The sequence below is a fragment of the Myotis davidii genome, unplaced genomic scaffold (assembly GCF_000327345.1).
Source record: "Myotis davidii unplaced genomic scaffold, ASM32734v1 scaffold1608, whole genome shotgun sequence".
Lineage (NCBI taxonomy): Eukaryota > Metazoa > Chordata > Mammalia > Chiroptera > Vespertilionidae > Myotis > Myotis davidii.
This window is the reverse complement of record NW_006299164.1, coordinates 338,399-343,032: the sequence shown is the minus strand read 5'-3', so window position 1 is coordinate 343,032 and position 4,634 is coordinate 338,399.

Below are 4,634 nucleotides of genomic sequence, written 5' to 3'. Positions count from 1 at the left end.
AAAATCGCATAACAGCCGAGCATACACCCAGCAGCGCTGCTGATGCCTGAACGGTATGTGGAATGAAGTGGGCGGGCATGGGGAGGCCACTATGGCACGGGGCAAGCACTATGGGCAGTCTATCTGAAGTGTACCTGGCGTATAAGACGACCCCCCACTTGGAGGCATATTTTTCAGGGCCAAAAAATCGTCTTATACGCCGGCAAATACGGTACATTCCAAGGACAGGGGAGGGGAAGAGGAACTTCTGATTGCCCAGGTCCAGCTCAACTGGTGGTCACATCCTCTCCAGGACCTCCTCCGACAGGCACGTAAACCACAAAGCATTAACTAGTATCCAGAGAATACATAAAGGTGGCCCATTGTATTTGGATTTGCATTTCCCCAATGATTAGTGACTGTGAGGACAGAAAACAGGCCTCTTTCCTTTTATTTGTTATGTTTTTTTCCACAATTTATGAGAAGCACATGGTAATTAAACTCCACGAGTGTTGGCACTTCTGATTCAAACAACTCCTCTGTTCAAATTGCAGGACAAGATAAGGCTACACTCAAGGTTGCATTCTTCCATCCCCCTCCACCTTGCTGTTTTAACGTCTTCAGGATGGTTAGCAAGAATTCCTCCTTTTTTCCTCTTCTTCCCCTCTCTTCCCCCTCCCCATCAGACAGGCCTCTCCCTTTTGACTTTATAACTTTATAATTTTCATTCTAAACTTGTTTTACAGGATTGAGAAAATACTGATAAGACACCTCCTTAATACACCTACCTGACTGTCTCCTGGGAAACAAACTGTATCTTTTCAAAGACAGCCTACCACAGACACTTGGTTCACTGATTCATTCAGCAATCATTTATTGAACGCCTACTGTGTGCCAGGCATTTGTTAGGCACTGAGGTCATAACTATGAACAAAACAGAGATTCCTAGCCTCCTGGAGCTGATAATTCTAAGGCTGCACTGTCCAATATGGTAGCTACAAGCCCTGTGTGGCTACTGAGCACTTGAAATGTGACTAGACCAAACTGAGGTCTGCTGAAGTGTGGACAAAAGGGGCTACATGTTAACCTGACAAGCTCAGAGGAGGCCTGCATGGCGGTCTTGCAAACTCAAAGACCCAAAGTAACCACAAAGGATGGTCTGAAATTAAACTTTAACTAAAAGCAGTTATGGTGGGTAGTCACATCCTAGGCCAGTATCTGTCCTGACAAAGTCACGCTTTACCTTACCTGAGCCAGTATCTTTTTGCATCTATGATAACATATAGTTGAAATATCAGGGTAACTTGTAACTTCCCTTTTTCTGGACCCCTCCGGGCACAACCAAATGTGCCTGGGTGCCAGGACAGAGACCATGAATTCAATCATTGTTACTGTTATCATGTGAATTGTTGACTGTTAACTATCCTGCACCCACCTAAATAAAAGTGTGTGTCTATCATTTTACTTTTTATTCAGTCCCAGAGGTTTCCTCACTTTTCTCTCTCCCGCCTCTCTAATCTCTCGCCAGTGGATTTCATGTGACCCATCTATGTCTCCTCCTTTGATGGCAATGTGTAAAAATAGGTGAAAAACTGCCATTCTCCAGAGCATTATCCCAATCCATTGAGTTTCTGCTTCCTGCAATTGTCAGCAGCTTGGCTCAACTAAACCCTCAAAAATTCTTTACAGAAAAAAACAAAAATAAAAATTCTTTACAGAATTGAATGTTTTTACGTTAACATTACTTGGCGTAGTTGCGGCAGGATTCCAAAGAAGCTCACCCAGGACCATCCAGCAGACCCAGACCTGGTACTGGGATCCAGCAAAGGGCCCATTGAGTCTGCTGGTTCCTGCCCATTGGGTGAACTGGGGTGAGTTGTCTCTTGGATCCAGAACCTTCTCTTGCTTTTGGTAGAGGGTCTGACTTTATTTGAGCTGTGTCTTAAAATCCTCAAGGTGGAACTAAGGTTAAGGATTGAAAGAAACCAAGCTAAGACAGGACTGTAGGGGAAAAAATGAGTGGCTGGTTTTGATTTTGGCTTTTCAATTGGAATTGCTTTCTGAGAGTCTAAGCAAAAAAACCATCATATAAATGAGAGCTGAACACATTCAGTTCCAAAGATAAAGGGGCACATCCTCCCTCCAGTCTGATTCGCGGGTGTTCTTAGGTGACTAAGAATCTTTGTGAAACCGAAACTGGTTTGGCTCAGTGGATAGAGCGTCGGCCTGCGGACTGAAAGGTCCCGGGTTCGATTCCGGTCAAGGGCATGTACCTGGATTGCGGGCACATCTTCAGTAGGAGATGTGCAGGAGGCAGCTGGTCGATGTTTCTAACTCTCTGTCTCTCTCCCTTCCTCTCTGTAAAAAATCAATAAAATATATTTTTAAAAAAAGAATCTTTGTGGAGGTGCCAGAAATGCAGGAGCCCCATAGCGAAATCCCAAATGCAACTGTAATTAACTAAATGGCTCATCCAGGGGCCATCTTACGGCTTTGTCTGCCCGGCCCTGAACCTTTCCGGTTGTTTTAGACAGCCAGGAGAGAAACTGAGGCCACACTTGACCACTACATAACATGTTTAGAAAATTTGCTCAGTCTACAGATATCCAAAAACAAATAAATAATTAACACAGGAAATTGTGCCTCCAAGGCCATAAACTCCCAAACCCCAGCCCTCATTTCACACTCCTGATAGGGAGTCTTTACTTACAGAAATGGGAAGTGCTTTACAGAAATGGGAAGATTTAATTAGAAATTATCAACTTAAAAATGGCCAAAATGCAGTTGTCTTTGGGTACCTACATTAATATTTTGCATTCAGAAATTAGAAAAATATTGGTTCTAAAGCTAAACTGAATGACTATATTGGAAGCATATTTTGAGTTGGAAATTAGAAGCTTCTAAGGAGAAGCATAGAAAAAAATTCTTCCCCACAACATGGAAATTAATAAGAAAGTTTAGAGACTATCTCAGAAGTATTCTGAAGCTAATAAATGCCTGCACCCCATTTCCTCCCCTTCCTTTCTGAGCTTCCTTATCCCGACTTGCCCATTCCTCTCCCTTCTTCCTTCCCCTCTGTCTCCTCTACTACCATCGACTTGAAGGAAAATGGAAATAGGAATTCTAACAGCTCCCTTTGGAAAAAGCTGGTCTCAGCTAGAGAGGAACCAGCACTTGTTTCAGACTTTACCCAGGACCCTGATGGATTCACAAAAATGTCACTGTTAGAACACGTAATTCTGGCTATTCTGACCTGTTCCAACTGACACACCCACTGGTTTCCGAGAGCAAGGCAACAGGATTACTAAATAAGGTCTGCTGTGATACAGGAGAGGAGTCTTTTGCTATAAAAAGTGAGGTCACCATGAGAAATATTGTTTAACAAGAAAACCTGAAGTGTGATTTACAAAGAGGAAACAGAAGCAAGCATAGGGCTGCTTCAGGACTATGTGAGGGTACTTTCCCCTTCTCCTTACTAATATGTTAGGAGAAATTGAAATTATCTTAAAAGGGGATGCTACTAAGACCCTTGTAGATCCTGGGGCTACTTTATCTGTTCTTAACCCTACCCATCTATGTTTCCCTCTCCCTCGGAGTAAAGCTTCTGTACAAATGGTAGGGGTGTCTAAGCAACCAATGGCTGTTTTAAAATCAGAACCTGTTCCCTTTCAATTAGGGCATGTTAAGGGGCAACATATTTTACTGGTCAATTCAGTCCCAATTCACCTGATAAGAGATTTTAAAATTAGTGATGCCCACATATTTGTTTTTCTTCAGAAGGCTAATATGTATTTAGAACTAAATGAAACAGATACTGAACCAAAAAGGGAAAATGATGATTTTAAGGGAATCCCCCAAGAGGAAACTAATCTTGAGACTGACCGAATGTTTGCTAACCATCTCTTCATTATTAACTTCCTCGAGAGTCAGAGAGAATGCTTAACAGGAGACCCCCCCTACTCAGAATGGCCCAAACAGCCCAGAGACTTGCAAAGATGCCTGTCTGCTTGCTACACATGCCTCTGTAGATGGGGAACCAGCCACAGTGCCTTGAGAGTCCCCTTTTCTTTTGGGGTACAAACTCTTCAACTGGGAGAAATTTGACTGGGGGTCCCTCAAGAAAAAGGCTAATCTTCTTTTGCAACATAGGCTGGCCCCCTATAAAGTGGACAATGAAGAGGTTTGGCCAGTTAATGGCACCATTAAGTTTAATGCTACCCTGCCTGCAGCTAGACCTGTTTTTCCATTCTCAGGGAAGTGAAAGGAGAATGAGGCCTTCTTAGATCAGTGTTTTTTTTTTCCATATATGTAAGCCTTTAGGAGTCAGAAATGGCACTCAGCTATATGCTACCTGTAAACTAGATCTCTCTGTAATTGCTACAGAGCTTCAGAGAAAAATATACTCAAATAGAAAACACATTACAAAATGGGTGAATTGGTTTATCCTTTTGCCAACATTTGTTAATCCTTGAGGGATTAAAGTGCTGTTTTTGTTTAACTATGCAGTGTTTTCAGGGTCAGAGGGGCCAGAATATCAAAGCCCACTAAATCATTTTACATTCCCCAAAATCTCCCCTATTCAGCTCAAAATGCTATAATTGGCTTTCCAAAACCAAAGTCCCAGGACCTTTGAGATGCAAATACCAGAAACTCTG